We start from the raw sequence: 22842 nt of genomic DNA, 5'->3' as shown, positions 1-22842 counted from the left end.
TTGGTCCAGCCCCTTTATTCTTTCTGGAAGTATTAGTAGTTGCCCTCTGCTCTTCCCCAGCTGAACATTGGATATCTTATGACCTGGGAGTTATGTCATATTTTTTGCCTTTTCATACTGTCTGTGGAGTTCTTGCAGTAAGAATACTGGAGTGGGTTGGCATTTCCTCCACCAGTGGACCAAGTTTTGTCAGAACTTTTCACTGTGCTCCATCTGCTCCATCAATCTTGAGAGATTTTGAACTTTTCTAAAATATATATACTTATATATAATATATTTTATTAATATATTAATTATTTAATAATTAATAATTTATTAATATATATATAGACACACACACCAGTTTTGGTTGTTTCCCTTCAGGTTGGACCCACTATGCTTCTCATGTCACCATTCTGAGAATAGAATTCTTGGCACTTACTGTTCATATGCTTGGGTGACCCTTCTGACATAGCTCATAGCTTCATTAAGTTATGCAAGCCCCTGCATCATGGTGAGGCTGTGATCCATGATGGGAATTGCCATAGTAATCCGTCATAATAAACCATTTTAGCATTCAGTGCTTGGAAGACTCAGTGATGGTTATTGTTATGCACTTAATTTTGTCCATAGGTCTGTGGGTCATCTGGAGTTTGGCTGATCTGGGTTGGGTTCTTGCCAGGTTTGGCTTTAAGCCGCAGGTTGGTTCCAGCTGCAGGTGTTTCAGGCTCTAGCTATAAGTTGGGCTCATGTCTGCTTCATATCTGTTTATTCTGAGGCATGTGCTGAAGTGGTAGCAGCTACCCAAGAGATGGTTTCCTCATGATGATGGTGGAAATGCCATAAAGCAAGCCCAACTGGTCAAGTACATTTCAAACCTTTGCTTAATTCATGTCAATTAATAATCCATTGGCCAAAGCAAGCCATATGGTGAAGCCCAACATCAATGAGGTGGATAAATATATTCCACCTCTAATTGAAATAACTGCAAAGTCACAAAATAAAGGGCTATCAATAGGGAAAAGTAAAGAACTGAAAGCAATAATGCAATCTACAGCATAGTACCTTCTTTGTTCTTTGAGAAATCTATGTGACCTTCATTGTGGGAACTTTCCTCCAGAGTGGTTTTGTATTTGCCTTTTTCAAGAGTCCCAAAGGAGCAATTTCTATGTCAATTTCTAGGCTCGGTTCCAAGAAAATATTGACAGTATAAATTCAGATCCCATAGACACATAAGGTTAAGCCCATGCTTTGGAATTTTCATGTCCCTGAGTCCCAGCATGGGGAGAAAGAAAAAATTTTATCATCTTTCTGTGTCAGTGAGTAGATTATTTTCCAGATTTCCTCAGAATTCAGCCATTTACAGATCCTGAATTTACGAGTGGTTCTTAGGTCTAACTCTCTGACATAGCACCAGAGTCTCATCTCAAGTTCCCTTATTGGTTCAAACTTAATTTTCAAGGTTCATAATATCAACACTTCCTTTCTCAACATAAGTCAAACCCAACATAAATTTACCTGCTAATCCCTCTCATTTAAATTTTCTTTTTGGTTTCTTGCATTTAGATATTTTTCTTTGTTGCAAACTCATCTGCACAATAAAGTGAGTGTTTTGTCCACCATTTCCTGATATTTGTCATGGGAAAGTTTCATCAAATTCAAATTGCTTATAATTATAAGGTACACTATTATTTTCTGTACCACCACAGGAATGGGATGAAAATAATAACAATGCCAATTAAACTATGAAAAGTGAGAGTGAAAATGTTAGTCACTTAGTCGTGTCCGACTCTTTGTGACCTCATGGTCTATAGCCCATCAGGCTTCTCTGTCCGTGGAATTCTCCCAGGCAAGAATACTGGAGTGAGGTAGCCATTCCCTTCTCCAGGGGATCTTCCTAACCCAGGGATCAAACCCAGATCTCCTGCATTGCAGACAAATTCTTTACCACCTGAGCCACCAGAGAAGTCTGCCAATTAAACTATAACACATCTGTGTCTCTTTTGCTGTCTCCCATACAGAGTTATCGTTACCATCTTTCTAAATTATGGGGAGGGAGGTGGGAGGGGGCTTCAGGATTGGGAACACGTGTACACCCATGGCAGATTCATGTTGATGTATGGCAAAACCAATACAATATTGTAAAGTAATTAGCCTCTAATTAAAACAAATAAATTTAATTAAAAAAACTATAACAAAATTATCTTATGACTTAGAATTGCTCTATAGTGAGACTTGTCTAGATGGAGAATTTTATCAGCTATCACTCATACGCATTCATAAAAAAGGAAAATAAGTAAAAAAAATCATGGCATGGAAGCAACTTAAATGTCTATCAACAGAGGAATGGATAAAAAATATGTGGTACATATATACAATGGAATATTATTCAACCATAAAAAGGAATGAAATAACGCCATTTGTAGCAACATGGATATACCTAGCAATTGTTATACAGAGTGAAGTAAGTCAGAAAGAGAAAGACAAATATCATATATTAATAATATCTTCGTGTGTCGAATCTAGGATAATGATATAGATGAACTTATTTGCAAAGCAGAAAAAGAATCACAGATGTAGAAAACAAATTTATGGTTACCAAGGGAGGAATGGGGTTTGGGATGAATTGTGAGATGAAATTGACATATATATACTACCACATATAAAATAGGTAAGTAATGAGAACCTACTGTATAGCATAAGGAACTGTACTGTCTGCTCTGTGGTAACCTAAATGGGAAGGAAATCCAAAAAAGAGGGGATATATGTATAGGCAAAATTGATTCACTTTGCTGAACACTAGAAACTAACATTGCAAAACAACTATATGCCAATAAAAGCTAATTTACCCATGGCGGATGCATGTTGATGTATGGCAAAACCAATACAATATTGTAAAGTAAAAAAATAATAATAATAATAAAGAAATAAAAAAATCAGTCAAAGTAGTCAAGATTATTTTATAATCAGAGTCAGATGCTTTGAAATCATCATTTGACTCAGAATTATTAATACTGGTGGTTTTCCTCATGCCATTATTTTCTTTTATTAAGAGAGTTGATGATGCAACAGTTTTGAGATAGCACTTTATCATTACTTCTTTTTTTATTCCAAGTGGCCACTGTTCACTGTGCAAATTTTGATACTGATGTTTCTTTATCTTACCGTAATATGTTTAAGGAAGGCTTTCAGATGACAAGAGGGACTCATTTTCCTTCTTCAAATGGTCCTCAAATTGTTTGGTATTTAAAATGTTAAGGGGCTGCAGCTAACCAGGCCTTTCACTAGGAATATCCAAGTCTGTACATGTGCAGGCAATGAGAACACCATCACTTCTAGACATCAGTGTAAAAATGTGAAAAATATGCCACTTAGAATCAATAAAATATGGTAATATGTATTTTTCTATGACCAGAAATCACTAACACTTTTTAATAAAACCAAAATAAGCCCCCAAATAAGGGTTACTCAAGCAATATGCACATATGTCTAGGTGCCTAGATAGACAAGTATCTTCATCTTTAAGCCTCTCAATAAACAGCTTACAAAGTAAACATCTTAAAGAAAATGAAATTGAGCCTCAAAGAAACTAAGTAACATGGCCAAGTTCACACTGCCGGTAACTGAGAGAACTGTATTTGGATCACAGCCAAGAACACTTGGTCTGCTACCTCCCACTAGCTTCCAACAGGGTGTATAATTATCAGACAGACTCCCTGATGCAGAGGTGCACTTCAGAGTGTGTGGAGCTCCTCCATTTTCCAGGTTAGACTATAAGTCACTGAGAGTGTCCTAGGGACAAATAAGGGTAGAACGTTGCTGAGTCATCACAGAATGCCCAGGCACCACTCAGGTATGCAGATGGTTTGGCAGAATTTCCATCTCTCTTCTTAAACCTCTGACTCTATCTGCCTACCATAACCTAACCTGTAATTGAATTAACTCCTAATAAAACGACATATCTTTTGAGTCTGTTTTCAATATAATGTCAGAAATTGTCCCTTGTCAATTTTTCTGGGTCAAGTAATGTTTTGTGTCAGGTAGTTATTGAGAATTCTGATGTGATTCAATGTATTCTGTTCGTACCTTGAAAAACTTGGAGGCACATGACTGTGCTGGAGAAACATATATTCGCTTAGGTTTTGAGATTGTAGTTAACAAATCTTCAAGGCCCACTCAAATCATTCCACCTCCAAGAAACCTCAGATTCCCTTATTTCTCTTTCTGTTAAACTCCCATGGCATTTTGCTTGTAGTTCACTACTTATCATAGTCTACTTTCTATTACAGTTACTAATATGTACCCCTGCCAGCTACACTGTGAGTTCCTTATGTACAGAGACCCCCCTCTTTCTCTTCTTTGGGCCCCTCATAGCTCCCAGCACAATTCTTTGCACATGGAATTGGCTCACCAAATATTTGTTGAAGTTATCCAAATATGTTATGTTCTATGTTGAATACTAACTCTTATTCCAGTTTTGATTCATCCAAGGTAAGGAGCAATGGCTGTGCTTTGCTGGAGCAGCTGTGAAGAGATACCCCATGCCCAAGGTAAGAGAAAACCAAGTAAGATGGTAGGTGTTGCAAGAGGGCATCAGAGGGCAAACAAATTGAAACCATACTCACAGAAAACTAGTCAATCTAATCACACTAGGACCACAGCCTTGTCTAACTCAATGAAACTAAGCCATGCCCGTGGGGCAACCCAAGATGGGTGGGTCATGGTGGAGAGATTTGACAGAACGTGGTCCACTGGAGAAGGGAATGGCAAACCACTTCAATATTCTTGCCTTGAGAACCCCATGAACAGTATGAAAACGAAAAATGATAGGATACTGAAAGAGAAACTCCCCAGGTCAGTAGGTGCCCAATATGCTACTGGAGATCAGTGGAGAAATAAGTCCAGAAAGAATGAAGGGATGGAGCCAAAGCAAAAACAATACCCAGCTGTGGATGTGACTGGTGATAGAAGCAAGGTCCGATGCTGTAAAGAGCAATATTGCATAGGAACCTGGAATGTCAGGTCCATGAATCAAGGCAAATTGGAAGTGGTCAAACAAGAGATGGCAAGAGTGAATGTCGACATTCTAGGAATCAGCGAACTGAAATGGACTGGAATGAGTGAATTTAACTCAGATGACCATTATATCTACTACCGTGGGCAGGAATCCCTCAGAAGAAATGGAGTGGCCATCATGGTCAAAAAAGAGTCTGAAATGCAGTACTTGGATGCAATCTCAAAAACGACAGAATGATCTCTGTTCATTTCCAAGGCAAACCATTCAATATCACAGTAATCCAAGTCCATGCCCCAACCAGTAACGCTGAAGAAGCTGAAGTTGAACAGTTCTATGAAGACCTACAAGACCTTTTAGAACTAACACCCAAAAAAGATGTCCTTTTCTTTATAGGGGACTGGAATGCAAAAGTAGGAAGTCAAGAAATGCCTGGAGTAACAGGCAAATTTGGCCTTGGAATACGGAATGAAGTAGGGCAAAGACTAATAGAGTTTTGCCAAGAAAATGCACTGGTCATAAAAAACACCCTCTTCCAACAACACAAGAGAAGACTATACATGGACATCACCAGATGGTCAACACCAAAATCAGATTGATTATATTCTTTGCAGCCAAAGATGGAGAAGCTCTATACAGTCAGCAAAAACAAGACCAGGAGCTGACTGTGGCTCAGACCATGAACTCCTTATTGCCAAATTCAGACTGAAATTGAAGAAAATAGGGAAAACCACTAGACCATTCAGGTATGACCTAAATCTTATGATTATGCAGTGGAAGTGAGAAATAGATTTAAGGGACTAGATCTGATAGATAGAGTGCCTGATGAACTATGGAATGAGGTTAGTGACATTATACAGGAGACAGGGATCAAGACCATTCCCATAGAAAAGAAATGCAAAAAAACAAAATGACTGTTTGGGGAGGCCTTACAAATAGCTGGGAAAAGAAGAGAAGCAAAAAGCAAAGGAGAAAAGGAAAGATATAAACATCTGAATGCAGAGTTCCAAAGAATAGCAAGAAGAGATAAGAAAGCCTTCTTCAGCGATCAATGTAAAGAAATAGAGGAAAACAACAGAATGGGAAAGACTAGGGATCTCTTCAAGAAAATCAGAGATACCAAAGGAACATTTCATGCAAAGATGAGCTCGATAAAGGACAGAAATGGTATGGACCTAACAGAAGCAGAAGATATTAAGAAGAGGTGGCAAGAATACACAGAAACTGTACAAAAAAGATCTTCATGACCCAGATAACCACGATGGTGTGATCACTGACCTAGAGCCAGACATCCTGAAATGTGAAGTCAAGTGGGCCTTAGAAAGCATCACTACAAACAAAGCTAGTGGAGGTGATGGAATTCCAGTTGAGCTATTTCAAATCCTGAAAGATGATGCTGTGAAAGTGCTGCACTCAATATGCCAGCAAATTTGGAAAACTCAGCAGTGGCCACAGGACTGGAAAAGGTCGGTTTTCATTCCAATACCAAAGAAAGGCAATGCCAAAGAATGCTCAAACTACCGCACAATTGCACTCATCTCACACCCTAGTATAGTAATGCTCAAAATTCTCCAAGCCAGGCTTCAGCAATACGTGAACCGTGAACTTCCAGACATTTAAGCTGGTTTTAGAAAAGGCAGAGGAACCAGAGATCAAATTGCCAACATCCGCTGGATCATAGAAAAAGCAAGAGAGTTCCAGAAAAACATCTATTTCTGCTTTATTGACTATGCCAAAGCCTTTGACTGTGTGGATCACAATAAACTGTGGAAAATTCTGAAAGAAATGGAAATACCAGACCACCTGACCTGCCTCTTGAGAAATTTGTATGTAGGTCAAGAAGCAACAGTTAGAACTGGACATGGAACAACAGACTGGTTCCAAATAGGAAAAGGAGTACCTCAAGGCTTTATATTGTCACCCTGCTTATTAACTTCTATGCAGAGTACATCATGAGAAACGCTGGGCTGGAAGAAGCACAAGCTGGAATCAAGATTGCCGGGAGAAATATCAATCACCTCAGATTTGCAGATGACACCACCCTTATGGCAGAAAGTGAAGAGGAACTCAAAAGCTTCTTGATGAAAGTGGAGAGTGAAAAAGTTGGCTTAAAGCTCAACATTCAGAAAACGAAGATCATGGCATCCGGTCCCACCACTTCATGGGAAATAGATGGGGAAACAGTAGAAACAGTGTCAGACTTTATTTTTCTGGGCTCCAAAATCACTGCATATGGTGACTGCAGCCATGAAATTAAAAGATGCTTACTCCTTGGAAGGAAAGTTATGACCAACCTAGATAGCATATTCAAAAGCAGAGACATTCCTTTGCCAACAAAGGTTCGTCTAGTCAAGGCTATGGTTTTTCCTGTGGTCATGTATGGATGTGAGAGTTGGACCGTGAAGAAGGCTGAGCGCCAAAGAATTGATGCTTTTGAACTGTGGTGTTGGAGAAGACTCTTGAGAGTCCCTTGGACTGCAAGGAGATCCAACCAGTCCATTCTGAAGGAGATCAGCCCTGGAATTTCTTTGGAAGGAATGATGCTAAAGCTGAAACTCCAGTACTTTGGCCACCTCATGTGAAGAGTTGACTCATTGGAAAAGACTCTGATGCTGGGAGGGATTGGGGGCAAGAGGAGAAGGGGACGACAGAGGATGAGATGGCTGGATGGCATCACTGACTCGATGGACGTGAGTCTGAGTGAACTCCGGGAGTTGGTGATGGATAGGGAGGCCTGGCGTGCTGTGATTCATGGGGTCGCAAAGAGTCGGACACGACTGAGGGACTGATCTGATCTCTGAACTTGACTGATTATTACATTTTGCTTTTTGAGAACATCCTTAAAACAAGTCTCAGAGCTTGGTATCTTTCCAAATATGCCAATAGTTGCCTAGCCCTTTTTATCTGTATTGAACTCAATCAACCTAAACTTCCCCAAAGCCCAATGGTGAAGAGTTGGATGAATTCATGGAGATTATTAACTTATAAATGCTTCAAATCTTCCACGGTGAGCCTTCTCTTATTCACTGTGATTTCTGGAATTTCTTGCCTTATTACCTTTTGATGCAATGTGCCCTGTGGTATGTACTCAATTAGTATTTAATGAATTGAGTTGAATTACTCTCAGAACCCATTTACCAGAATCTGAACAAGTATGTCAGGAAGTCATAGGATAAAGGACTAATCACTCAGCAATTAGCCAGAGAAGGCTCCTAAGTTGTGACCAACCCCATGCCAAAGGTGAAACCTGAGAAGTCTTCTTTAAAAATCACAAATTAAAGATACTACCATGGTTTCATTGTGCTACAAATTAAATCCATATTTTCCACATATTGTTAAATTCCTTCTCTACCCAAATGACATTCAAATATTTTAAAAACTAAAAATAGTAATTGCCAACTGAAAAGATTCTTGGTATTTATTTGGTTTCCCAATAATTACTGAAATTGATTTTTTAAATACCCAACTGATATATTTAGGCATGATTATGCCGGTGGCTTGTGTAGATTTGACTGTGATTTTTAAAGTATCCTTGCAAACAGCCTAGATAGCTCCACTTAGAAAGGAAGCAACACTGCACACCTGAAGATTACAGTCACTTCTGATTCAGCTTTTCTCACTAACACATTCTCCTTGGGGCTCCTACCTGACTGCTGACTTTATATCCTTGAAGAATTGTCATGGGCAGTATTAGACTTGTTTGTAGAACAAGGGATAAAATTTGAACCAAATGGTAAAAGTTACAGGGATACGATTTTGGTTTCAGTCCAGTTCAGTAGCTCAGTAGTGTCCGACTCTTTGAGACCCATGGACTGCAGCACACCAGGCCTCCCAGATCAGATCAGATCAGATCAGTTGCTCAGTCGTGTCTGACTCTTTGGGACCTCATGAATTGCAGCATGCCAGGCCTCCCTGTCCATCACCAACTCCCAGAGTTCACCCAGACTCACATCCATCGAGTCAGTGATGCCATCCAGCCATCTCATCCTCTGTCTTCCCCTTCTCCTCCTGCCCCCATTCCCTCCCAGCATCAGAGTCTTTTTCAATGAGTCAACTCTTCACATGAGGTGGCCAAAGTACTGGAGTTTCAGCTTCAGCATCATTCCTTCCAAAGAAATTCCAGGGCTGATCTCCTTCAGAATGGACTGGTTGGATCTCCTTGCAGTCCAAGGGACTCTCAAGAGTCTTCTCCAACACCACAGTTCAAAAGCATCAATTCTTCAGTGCTCAGCCTTCTTCACAGTCCAACTCTCACATCCATACATGACCACAGGAAAAGCCATAGCCTTGACTAGACGAACCTTTGTTGGCAAAGGAATGTCTCTGCTTTTGAATATGCTATCTAGGTTGGTCATAACTTTCCTTTCAAGGAGTAAGCGTCTTTTAATTTCATGGCTGCAATCACCATCTGCAGTGATTTTGGAGCCCCCCAAAATAAAATCTGACACTGTTTCCACTGTTTCCCCATCTATTTGCCATGAAGTGATGGGACTGGATGCCATGATCTTCATTTTCTGAATGTTGAGCTTTAAGCCAACTGTTTCACTCTCCACTTTCACTTTCATCAAGAGGCTTTTGAGTTCCTCTTCACTTTCTGCCATAAGGGTGATGTCATCTGCATATCTGAGGTGATTGATATTTCTCCTGGCAATCTTGATTCCAGTTTGTATTTCTTCCAGCCCAGCATTTCTCATGATGTACTCTGCATATAAGTTAAATAAGCAGGGTGACAATATACAGCCTTGACGTACTCCTCTTCCTATTTGGAACCAGTCTGTTGTTCCATGTCCCATTCTAACTGTTGCTTCCTGACCTGCATACAAATTTCTCAAGAGGCAGGTCAGGTGGTCTGGTATTCCCATCTCTTTCAGAATTTTCCACAGTTTATTGTGATCCACACAGTCAAAGGCTTTGGCATAGTCAATAAAGCAGAAATAGATGTTTTTCTGGAACTCTCTTGCTTTTTCTATGATCCAGCGGATGTTGGCAATTTGATCTCTGGTTCCTCTACCTTTTCTAAACCCAGCTTGAACATCAGGAAGTTCACGGTTCACATATTGCTGAAGCCTGGCTTGGAGAATTTTGAGCATTACTTTACTAGGGTGTGAAATGAGTGCAATTGTGCGGGAGTTTGAGCATTCTTTGGCATTGCCTTTCTTTGGGATCGAAATGAATTCCAGGCCTCCCTGTCCATCACAAATTCCCGGAGTTTACTTAAACTCATGTCCATTGAGCCAGTGATGGCATCCAACCATCTCATCCTCTGTCTTCCCCTTCTCCTCCTGCCCCCAACTTTTCCTAGCGTCAGGGTCTTTTCAAATGAGTCAGTTCTTTGCATCAGGTGGCCAAAGTATTCAGGACTACTTTCCTTTAGGATAGACTGATTGGATCTCCTGCAGTCCAAGGGACTCTCAAGAATCTTCTCCAACACCACAGTTCAAAAGCATCAATTCTTTGGTGCTCAGATTTCTTTATAGTCCAACTCTCACATCCATACATGACTACTGGAAAAACCGTAGCTTTGACTAGATGCACCTTTGTCAGCAAAGTAATGTCTCTGCTTTATAATACGCTGTCTAGGTTGGTCATAACTTTCTTCCAAGGAGCAAGTGTCTTTTATTTTCATGGCTGCAGTCACCATCCCCACTGATTTTTCAGCCCAAGAAAATAAAATTCCTCACTATTTCCACTGTTTCCCCATCTATTTGACACGAAGTGATAGGACCAAATGCCACGATCTTAGTTTTCTGAATGTTGAGCTTTAAGCCAACTTTTCCACTCTCCTCTTTCACTTTCACCAAGAGGCTCTTTAGTTCTTCTTTGCTTTCTGCCATAAGGGTGATGTCCCCTGTGTATCTGAAGTTATTGATATTTCTCCCAGCAATTTTGATTTCAGCTTGTGCTTCATCTAGCCCAGCATTTCTCATGATGCATATAAGTTAAATAAGCAGGATAAGAATATACAGCCTTGATGTACTCCTTTTCCTATTTGGAACCAGTCTGTTGTTCCATGTCCAGTTCTAACTGTTGCTTTCTGAACTGCATACAGATTTCTCAAGAGGCAGGTCAGGTGGCCTGGTATTCCCTTCTCTTTCAGAATTTTCCACAGTTTGTTGTGATTCACACAGTCAAAAGCTTTGGCATAGTCAATAAACTAGAAGTAGATGTTTTACTGGAGGTCTCTTGCTTTTTCTATGATCCAGTGGATGTTGGCAGTTTGATCTCTGGTTCCTTTGCCTTTTCTAAATCAAGCTTGAACATCTGGAAGTTCTTGGTTCATGTACTATTGAAATCTGGCTTGAAGAATTTTGAGCATTATTTTACTAGCGTGTAAGATTAATGCAATTGTGTAGTAGTTTGAGCTTTCTTTGGCATTGACTTCCTTTGGGATTGAAATGAAAACTGATCTTTTCCAGTCCTGTGGCCACTGCTAAGTTTTCCAAATTTGCTGGCATATTGAGTGCAGCACTTTCACAGCATCATCTTTTAGGATTTGAAATGGCTCAACTGGAATTCCCTCACCTCTACTAGCTTTGTTCATAGTGATGCTTTCTAAGGCCACTTGACTTCATATTCCAGGATGTATGGTTCCAGGTTACTGATCACACTATCGTGATTATCTGGGTCATGAAGATCTTTTTTTGTACAGTTCTTCTGTGGACTCTTGCCACCTCTTTTTAATATCTTCTGCTTCTGTTAGGTCCATACAATTTCTGTCCTTTATTGAGCCCATCTTTGCATGAAATGTTCCCTTGGTATCTCTAATTTTCTTGAAGAGATCTCTGCTGCTGCTAAGTGGCTTCAGTCGTGTCTGACTCTGTGCGACCCCAAAGATGGCAGCCCACCAGGCTCCACCGTCCCTGGGATTCTCCAGGCAAGAACACTGGAGTGGGTTGCCATTTCCTTCTCCAATGCATGAAAGTGAAAAGTGAAAGTGAAGTCGCTCAGTCGTGTCCGATTCTTAGCAACCCCATGGACTGCAGCCTACCAGGCTCCTCCGTCCATGGGATTTTCCAGGCAAGAGTACTGGAGTGGGGTGCCATTGCCTTCTCCAGAAGAGATCTCTAGTCTTTCCCATTCTATTGTTTTCCTCTATTTCTTTGCATTGATTTCTGATGAAGGCTTTCTTATCTCCCCTTGCTGTTCTTTGGAACTACGCATTCAAATGGGTATAACTGTTCTTTTCTCCTTTGTCATTTGCTTCTCTTCTATTCACAACTATTTGTAAGCCTTCCTCAGACAGCCATTTTGCCTTTTTGCATTTATTTTTCGTGGGGATGGTCTTGATCCCTGTCTCCTGTACAATGTCATGAACCGCCGTCCATAGTTCTTCAGGTACTCTCTCTATCAGATCTAATCCCTTAAATCTATTTTTCACTTCCACTGTATAATATAAGGGATTTGATTCAGGTCATATTTGAATGGTCTAGTGGTTTCCCCAACTTTCTTCAATTTAAGTCTGAATTTGGCAATAAAGAGTTCATGGTCTGTGCCACAGTCAGCTCCCAGTCTTGTTTTTGCCAACTGTATGGAGCTTCTCCATCTTTGGCTGCAAAGAATATAATCAATCTGATTTTGGTATTGACCATCTGGTGATGTCCATGTGTAGAGAGATCTCTTGTGTTGTTGGAAGAGGGTATTTGCTATGACCAGTGCATTCTCTTGGCAGCACTCTATTAGCCTTTGCCCTGCTTAATTCTGTACTCCAAGGCCAAATTTGCCTGTTACTCCAGGTGTTTCTTGACTTCCTACTTTTGCATTCCAGTCCCCAATAATGAAAAAGACATCTTTTCTGGGTGTTAGTTCTAAAAGGTCTTGTAGGTCTTCACAGAACTGTTTAACTTCAGCTTCTTCAGTATTACTGGTATGGCAAAAGTTTGGATTACTGTGATATTGAATGGTTTGCCTTGGATATAGAGATAATTCTGTCATTTTTGAGATTGCATCCAAGTACTGCATTTCAGACTCTTTTGTTGACTATGTTTTTTTGTTTAATTTTGGTTTAATATTTTATAATGCATGGCTATTAAATGTAGGACTTTTTGCAAATATGTGAAAAATCTGAAAAAAATTACTCATAATCCCATCAAACAGAATCCTGTATTCGAGACAGCAAAAGAGACACACATGTATAGAACAGTCTTTTGGACTCTGTGGGGGAGGGCGAGGGTGGGGTGATTTGGGAGAATGGCATTGAAACATGTATATTAGCATATGTGAAATGAATCGCCAGTCCAGGTTTGATGCATGATACAGGATGCTCAGGGCTGTTGCACTGGGATGACCCAGAGGGATGGGATAGGGAGGGAGGTGGGAGGGGGGTTCAGGATGGGGAACATGTGTACATCTGTGGAGGATTCTTGTTGATGTATGGCAAAACCAATACAATATTTTAAAGTAATTAGCTTCCAATTAAAATAAATAAATTTATATTAAAAATCACGTTATTTTGGTGACTATCATAAATGCACTGTTTTTAAAAAGAATTTTCTTGCATCAGAACAACACTGAAATTAATTGATCTGCATAGAAAGTTGGGGTGCCCCAGATTTGGAGGTGTGCCAACAGCAGTTGACCTTTCTGCCGAGGTGGGGAGTTGAACATATGAGCCATTCTAAACCTATGGGCTTTGGGCCCCTGGGGGCCCATGCACTGATTGTGAGGGATCTTCAGATCCACCTATACGTGTGTGTGTGTGTATATATACATATTTCCATTCACCAGTTTTATTACTGCTTTCAGATGGATGTTTTCTCCTTTCATGCATCCCCCCCCCAAGCTTTATTGAGGTATAATTGACAAATAAAGTTGTGAGATATTTAAGGTGTATGTCATGATGGTTTGATACATGGCTATATGGTGAAAAGATTCCTCCCATCACGTTAATTAACACACTTATCTCTTCACTTTTTTTTTTTTTTTGGTGAGATCCATATATATTTAGGCTTCCCTGGTGGTTCAGATGGTAAAAAATCTGCCTGCAATGCGGGAGACCCAGGTTTGATCCCAGGGGTTCGGGAAGATCCTGAGAAGGAAATGGCTACCCACTCCAGTATTCTTGCCTGGAGAATCCCATGGACAGAGGATCCTTGCTGGTTACAGTCCATGCGGTCACAAAGAGTTAGACATGACTGAGTGACTAACACACACACACACACACATACACACACATTTCTATTTGCTTTTGCAAAGACTGTTACAGGTGTTACTAGCATTTAAACTAGTTCTCATTTGGGGAAATTTAGGAAGCTGAAAACCAGAAAATCTTCAAGGCCTCTTCCTCACTGCAGGTTCATGAAAAAAAGGGCTTTTTCTTTCAAGGTGCTCATCAGCTTAAGAGCACTCACATACTGAGCCTTGAAATGAATCAGTGCTCCTTATACTTTAACCCACAAAGAGCTCTTTTGACTAGGCACTACTTTAGTTTGATTTTATAGATGAGGAGCCAAGATTTAGGGACATAAGATAACTTACTTGCCCGATTTCACTGAGGGAAGAAAGGAAAAAAAAAAAAAAAAAAAAAAACCCTAAAACTCTTTCTCTACTCCTCCCACAATTGTGCAGACTGCCCCTCTGACTCTGCAAGAAAAAGTGCAAGGGAGGGATGGTGCTGGGGTAATGCAGGTGAATGCCCTCATCCCTTTGTCCCGAGGTCCTGAGGATCCTGGAGTCAGCGCAGCTCCGCACTCAGCCGGCGGACTCGCCAGGTTCCGCAGGGCTCCTGTTACCTTGGACAGCGCCCGGGCTTTCCGAGAGCAGGACAGGAGCCTTATTCCCAACCCTCTGTTGCCCAGGCTCTCTTGTCCATCTTCCCAGAAACATCCTGATATAAGAAAAACCTCAGGTGGCCTTCAGTCCTTTCCCAGGAGAAGTGTATGCCTGGCCCCTCAAAGCAGCAGAGCTTTCCAGGCAGGCGCCCATGTGCCTGGCAGTTCCGAGCTGTGAGTCCACCGCGTTTTCCGGCTCACATCACCGCAGAGAGCAGGCGGAACTGGGAATGGTTATCGGCCAAAAGCTGCAGGCGAACGGCTAATCCAGTCCTGGAAGGGGGCACTGGTAGTTAAGCCCTTTAATGGCCTCAGTCCTATGATAATTAGTCCTGGCCTGGAGCTAGCAAACGGCGAGCCCCTCTAACCTGAAACGGAGCCTCATCCACTGCTTGGCGCTAATCCCTTGCACAATGAAAGCCGAACTAATTCACTGGGTAAACACCCTCTCCAGTTACTTACAAGCTGTCTTATTTCAGCCCCAAACCAAATAGAAAGGCGGCCAGTGACTGGAGAGAAAATCAAATATTTAAGAACTCATTTTGCCTGAAACCCCCCCAGGGATGCTTGCCTATCAAGCTCGGAATCGCTTTATGCTACTTCTTTTACGACAGGCGGCTACTTTGCAATGGAAACAACCGCCACTCCTAAGGGATTTCCCGAGCATCGTTATTTTATTTTATTTTTTTAATGGTCTCTTGCTAGTTGAACCAAATCACGACCTGTGAGCATGGGTCCAGACACATAGTGGGTGCTTCCTGGCGTGCTCAGTCATGTCCGACTCTTTGCGACCCCACGGACTGTAGCCTGCCAGGCACCTCTCTGTCCATGGGATTTTCCAGGCAAGAATACTGGAGTCGGTTGCCATTTCCTTCTCCAGGGGATCTTCCCAATCCAGGGATGAGCCAGTGTCTCCTGCGTTGGCAGGCAGATTCTTTACCACTGAACCACCTGAGAAAACCAGTGGGTGCTTAATAAAGAACACTTTATCTCAGAATGCGATTCACAAGTCTAGACCAGTGCTCCTCAAACCCCAGTGTGCATCAGCATCACCAGGAAGATGATTAAAACTCAAATTGCTAAGCTCTATACCCACAATTTGATTCAGTGGATGAAGCCAGATAATTTAAATTTCCAACAAGTTCCCCGGAGAACCATTAGCCTAGAACAAGGGTCCATAAATTTTGGTGTAAAGGGCCAGATAGTAAATATTTCAGACTTTGTGGGTCATCAGATGTGTCTTGACTACTCCATCTGCTATTATGGTGCAGAAGCAGCTACAAACAATATTTAAATGAGTGAGTGTGGCACTGAAATGGGAAAAGCATGTAATTTTCACATGTTGTGAAATATTCTAATTTAGATTTTTTTTTTGGCAAACATTTAAAAATGTTAATCCATCCTTAGCTTGCAGGCCATGCAAAAAACAGGTGGCAGGCCAGATTTGGCTCTTGAAATATTGAGTCTTAGAATGATTATGGTTACTATCTAGTAAGTGATCACGGCAGAGACAATGGCTCAGAGCCTGAAAACAGAAGAAATGTTGCTATGGATTAAATTGTGGCCCCTCTTCCACTCCCTCCCTGTCCCCACCCAGTTCACATACTGAAGCCCTAAACGTGACTGTGTTTGGAGATAGGGCTTTTAGGAGATAATTAAGGAGGCATGCCATTATAAGGGTGGAGTCCTACTTTGATGGGATTGGTGGCTTTTTATGATGAAGAAGAGGCTGAGGAAAGAACATACAGGCACACAAGTGAGAAAACAGCCATCTGCAAGCCAGGAAAAAGGGTCTCACCAGAACTGGACAATTATGTCAGCTTGATCTCAGACTTTCAGAAGATAAATTTCTATTATTTAAGCCACCCATTCTGTGGTATTTTATCAGTGCAGTCTGGGCTAGTATAGATGGAAATAATCTCATTTTTGGAAAAAGATCTTCTATCCTTGTAAATCTGATTTCTCATTCACTTACAAACTTCACAAACATTCAAGAGCTGTATCCTGTATGCTGGGTGTTGTTCTAGGCACTGGACACATAGAGTGGAAGAAAAGCCAAATCTGCTCCCACTTCCCTGGTTTCTAGCAGTGCTAGCTCCGCTCAGAGCTCAAAGACTATGATTTGCACTTTTTCAGGCCAGGCAATAGTTTTTCCTGAGGACATAGTTTCCTGAATTAATCTGCTAACTACATTTATAAAATGTGTACAACTTCATTCTAAGCCCAGAGGTGGGAGATTAAGAAAAACAGAGATTTGTTCCTGGGCATGAATACTAGTAATTGTATTTTTTCAGTGCCAAGTACCTTGCCTTTAAGAAACAGGAACAGCAACATTCTAAACTTTCAGTAGAGGGTGACATTATTATAAGAAAGAAGATTTTTCATTCAGGAGGTGAAAATGAAAGCTATATCTCACTTTCTAGAGAAGGATATAAGAATTGTTCTTCTTTGAAAGTGAAAAGATTCAAAATATCTATATTCCTGTGCTTGAGGCAAGCAGGGACTTCTTAAATGCCAACCATGTTTATTCTGTGTTAATCTGGAAAATCATAAGAACAGCAGTGAAACCTTAAAAAGATGTTTATCTTTCACAAATTTAGTGAAAGGGAAAGAAGTGTTTGGTAACCAGCATCAGCACACAAGAGTCATTGTCTGTCAAGAACAAGTAGGTTGCACAAAAAGAATCAATTCTTTCCAAAGGTGTTTTCTATGGTGGCTTTTGCAGATCTTGTGGATTAAACTGCAATTGTTAAGCTTCTTATGCACCTGTCCTTGATCTGATTTGGGGTTCCTTGAGAGTAAGGACAAGATATATCATCTTCTGGACACAGATGCAGTCTCCTGTGGAGAGTCATGCATCAATCAGCATTTACTAAGCTCCACTGCTGCCAGATCCTTGTCTTCATCCTAGATATAGATTGCCTAGAGGCCAATGAGACAGACCTCTGCCTGCCAGTGGTTTATAGTCTAATGCATGAAAGAGGCAGGCGGACAGACATGGGTGGGTGCCATTGGTATAGCATCAACCTGGAATTGACAATATTCATCACAGAATACAGAGAATCATTGAACATACATAAGTTTTTAAGTTAGGCCCAACTTAGCTTGAATTCCAGCTACATTCTAGCTTTTTGGGCTGGCATAAATTATTTAAGTTCTCTGAGCCTCAGTTCCCTCATTTGTCAGCTGGAAGAACACAGTCCAAAGTCACAGGATCCTTATAAGAATTAGATGATAAACTCTAACCAGGGTGTCCAGCATGCTACCTGGAACTTTCTGGGAGCCCAGTAAATGTTTGTTCTGTCTTTTTCAAATAAGCACCAATGCTATTTTCATAAATTGCTTATTTCACCTGAGCTCTGTGTGATTGTCCTCAAATGTTCAGAAATGTAAGTTTACTGTGGGCTATGGATGGCGGAATTGGGGTATCTCTTGTAGTGCTCCCCAAAACTTGGTATTTTGCTCAGTCTTTGCTTGACTTTTCAGAGAGCTGTGCTTCAGGATGTGGACCTACGTGAATCCAGAGAGGAGATAAACCAGGAGGTGGCAGGACTCCCTGTCAAAAGAAACTGGATCTGGGAGTAAAAGAGTCAGGAGATGTGCAGTGACCTCAGCTGCTCAGTCCTCTGACACCAGTAGGGCGGCTGATGAGTGTGACAGCCCTGGGTCCACCGGACAGGAGTGAAGGGGTGGGAGAGGGGAGCAGTTCTAGCAGGAGAATTAAAGATTGCACTGCCACGTAGTGACAGTAGGGGCTCAAATGCCAAAAGGTGACTAAGGTATCATCACAGGTGTATCAAGGCCATTAACAACAGTAGGGACCAGCAGAGGACAGTGGACAGACCGATGGGCCACAGCTGCTTCCAGCCAGCCCCCACCAGGCCACCAGAGATTCCCTTTGAGGGCCTGTGGCTCTTGCCAATGCATCATGACCTTTTCCACACACACTTGATGCTTGGACATCCCCTGCCACCTCTACTCATTCTGGGCCCCTAAACTTTAATTTCCAGTTTGCCTGCTGTTTTTTTTTTTTCTTAGACTGCCTTCACTTTACAATTTGACTTTTCTGATTTGAGTTGCCTATTTAGAAATTCTACTCTGTTTAAAAAGCGAAAGTGAAAGTAAAGTGTTAATCGCTCTGCTGCTGCTGCTAAGTCGCTTCAGTCGTGTCTGACTCTGTGCGACCCCACAGACGGCAGCCCACCAGGCTCCCTGTCCCTGGGATTCTCCAGGCAAGAACACTGGAGTGGGTTGCCATTTCCTTCTCCAATGCATGAAAGTGAAAAGTGAAAGTGAAGTCGCTCAGTCGTGTCCGACTCTTAGTGACCCCATGGACTACAGCCTACCAAGCTCCTCTGTCTGTGGGATTTTCCAGGCAAGAGTACTGGAGTGGGGTGCCATTGCCTTCTCCAGTCCTGTCCAATTCTTTTGGACCCCATGGACCATAGCCTACCAGGCTTCTCTGTCCATGGAATTTTCCAGGCAAGAATACTGAAGTGGATTGCCATTCCCTTCTCCAGAGGATTTTCCCAACCCAAATGAGGGATCAAACTTGGCTCTCCTACACTGGAGGTAGATTCTCTACCATCTGAGCCACTCTGTTTAAGCTTCCTAAACCCATGAGGCTGGAGTCTTGAGCCCTGGGACTTGGGTTATCTGGTTTTAGCTGTGGGCTTGGAGTCAGTGGTAATCTGACAGACTATGACTGAGGTGAAATTGAAAATTAAAACAGCACAGAATCCACCCTTGGGAAGGGGCTAAGATAGAGGAAGGCGGCAGGCCGTGGGCATTCTTATGTAGCCCTCAACCCTGGGAGGGAAGAGCTGTGATAGGCACCAAGCTTGTGGGCACTTCCTTAGCCCTATGTTCTCTGACTAGTAAGCTTCCAGAATGGATTAAAACAGGAAAGAATCATCATTCCACTTCTGGTCCTTCTACTAAGCTATGGGACCCTGCATGCTTCATGCTTGTTCTGGGATTGTGATGCTATATCTAAAGCTGGGCCCCAGACTGGGCTGATGCTGTCGATGGAATCATCCTCTTTTGGCGTTTACACCACCTTGGCCTCTGAGAGCAGGCATTCTGAGGGCCCTCATGGTTGAGTGGCAGCTGTGGAGATGTTCCTCATTCACCAGAATCATGAGTTCCAATCTCAGGACCTACTGTTTGAAACTTCTCCATTCCAATGGATGGAACACATTGAACATTCGTTGAAGAAACATCCTACCAGGCTACATGGAGCTGCCATCTGGTCACATGTTTTTACCTTCATGTCACAACTCTCAAGTTGTTTGGGGGCCACTTTCCTTAGAAAGGCAGTTGAAGGAGGTGGTGGAGCTTTCCTAAATCGTTGAATTTCTGCATCCACAACTATGAATTAGATTACATCATTCTTAGGTCAGAGGGGCAGGAAAAAGTGTAGAGGTCAACACTGCTGAATACTTATTGGATGCCTTTGGGGTAGAAAGAGAACCCTGGGGCCACATTAGGTAGATCCTGGAAGTAAACTAGGGAAACCTTAAAAATTGTGGTCACCAATGGACATAGGACTGTCACCTTTGCCTTTGGAATTGGTAGTCTTCATGATACAATGGCTCAGAGGAGCAGGCGATGCCAGTTCTAAATCATGGCTGTGGCTGATCAGGGCTTCCCTGGTGGTATAGTGGTCAAGTCCCCATCTTGCAATACAGGGGACACCAGTTCGATCCCTGCTCTAGGAAGATCCCACGTGCTGTGAAGCAACTAAACCTGTGAGCCACAACTCTTAAGCCTGCCCTCTAGAGCCCGAGAGCCACAGCTACTGAGCCCGCAGCTGCAACTACTAAAGCCTTAGAGCCTGTGCTCCACAACAAGAACAGCCACTGCGACGAGAAGCCTGTACACCACACCCCCATTTGCTGCACCGAGAGAAAGCCCATGTGCAATGATGAAGACCCAATACAAATTTAGAAATATGTATATTAGATAAATAAATTGTGGCTACCTTGGTGAGATTTTCCATGTGTCCCAAGATTCCACTGGAGCCCAAGAGAGGGAGATCAGTGTCAAGGGGAGAGCATGGGGGTTGGTGAACAAACTGCCTCTGCACATATGTATAGTTTGGTTCTTAATTTCTGCTAAAGCCTAGTTTTGGATGCATGACTCATGATCTCCTAGAGTCTCAGTTACCTCCTCTGTGAGGGAAATGGAGCTAATAAGACTGACCTATGTTTTAGGATTTTGCAGAGGATTGGGTAAGATAATGGATGGAAAGAGTCTTGTAAAGTACTACGCACATGCAAGGCATTATATTTAAATAAGAGCTTAATAACTAATTTTACATGAAGATAATAATGTTATTTGATACTTAAGTTTTCTTTGCATTTTCCAGATTTCTATGTTAGACAAGTTAATCCTCAATTCTATGTTATCTACTTTGTTAGCCAAAAGAGAGAATCTTGGTCTCCTCAGGAAATTTAGTGAACAATGAAACAGATATAAAGGCACAATTTGGATATTTCAAGTTCAAAGACTTGTCTAAAGTATTTACTTCTCATAGAGAGCTTAAGTCAGGTGTAATCATACAAAATCTCAGATGTGGTGGAGACTTTTTTTAAGTTTATAATATAAGGATGATGGGCTTGGGGAAAAGATAACTTCTATTATTATTGATAGATATGCAAAGTCATATGATTATATATAATGCTGGTCCTCTGAGCAATTTCTGAGCAATTTCAATTTCTGAGGGCAAGAAAGGTCTCACCTAATATTCTTCTAAGTAGGCACCAGAGTGCCATCAAATCAGAACAGACCTCTTCCTAGGAGCCCAATAGCCTCTTTCCTGATGAGAATGATCCAGAACACTCCAAGTGTTGGAGGAACTGTGGGAAGCTCTTGATTGCAATTCAGAAACACTCCTGTATCCTCTCAGGAATCAAGACACAGAGCACCATCACCCTAGTGCTGAAGCTTCTGGAGGTCCACGCACACCACCCCTGGAAGAGTGAAAAGAACCATGGTCTTGACAACCATAGCTTCTTTTGAGAGCTGGCCTGCTGCTTTAAAGCTTGGTGACTTGTGATAGAGCTCTTAACTCCTCTGGGAATCTTGGCAAACCCTCTGTAAAGTGGTAATGAAAACTCCTCCACTTTGTTCACAAGGGTTTTGTGGACAGAGCTTTTAAAATTATAATGCACAAAGGAATTGTTGGCACCAATTCCAACTCACTAGGGACCCCACTTTGCCCTCTCTGGGACCAGTGCCTATAATATTATTATGATTATGCTATTATTTTCACATTACTATGATGATTTCTAAGCACTAGGAAGTCTCTGACACCAAAGAAAATCGAAGGAAATTATTTCAACTTCACTGTTTTACAGGGTAATTGGGATGATTACAGTGAGATAACAGCAATGAACAGTTGTCAACTGTAGGGCCATGTACACACCGGAGTTCAGAGGTAAGGGCCCTAATTAACAGGACTCTCCAGGCACTTGGTGATACCAAGATATGCATGGCTGACCTCTAAGTGGCTCCAGCCAAGAATGGCCCAGATCAGCAGCTACTGTCCTTTGATCGCCCAGCCTTCAGAGCCTGCATTTCCATGGGAAGTGACTCACCAGGGACCTTCCCTGGTGGTCCAGTGGCTAAGATTCTGTACTCCCAATGCAGGGAGCCCAGGTTAAATTCCTGGTCAGGGAATAAGATCCCACATGTTGCACTAAGAGTTTGCATGCTGCAAGTAAAGATCTCATGGCAATAAAGATTGATGATCTTGTGTGTCGCAATTAAGACCTGGAGCAGCCAAAAATTAATTAGTTAATTAATTAATTTTTTAAAAAAGTGACTACCAGGCTGAGATGGGCCAGGTCCTAGGGACCTCTTAGAAGACATATCACAATGGGACAGACAGGTAGAAAAGAGTCCCTCAGTCAGTAACATAAAAGAATTTGACCAGAGTGTAGCTTTAGAGGGACTTAAAGGCAGGCAGCAATGGCTACCCAGGCCAGGGGCAGACCTCTCAAGTTTCACACAAGCCAGTGGGAAGGCATGGTATTTAATGTCTGGAGACAGTCAGTGAGGAGGATCACAGACACTCAT

At 41.8% G+C, this 22842-nt stretch overlaps 1 non-coding gene across 1 annotated transcript; it reads left to right on the top strand.

Annotated features, from left to right (window-relative positions):
* Positions 1-22370: 22370 nt before the first annotated feature.
* Positions 22371-22443, top strand: TRNAG-CCC (transfer RNA glycine (anticodon CCC)). Its single transcript has one exon. It is a non-coding gene; the product is annotated as a tRNA-Gly (tRNA).
* Positions 22444-22842: the final 399 nt, after the last annotated feature.

The sequence above is a fragment of the Bubalus kerabau genome, chromosome 2 (assembly GCF_029407905.1).
Source record: "Bubalus kerabau isolate K-KA32 ecotype Philippines breed swamp buffalo chromosome 2, PCC_UOA_SB_1v2, whole genome shotgun sequence".
NCBI lineage: Eukaryota > Metazoa > Chordata > Mammalia > Artiodactyla > Bovidae > Bubalus > Bubalus kerabau.
This window is presented reverse-complemented; position numbering and strand designations above follow the sequence as displayed.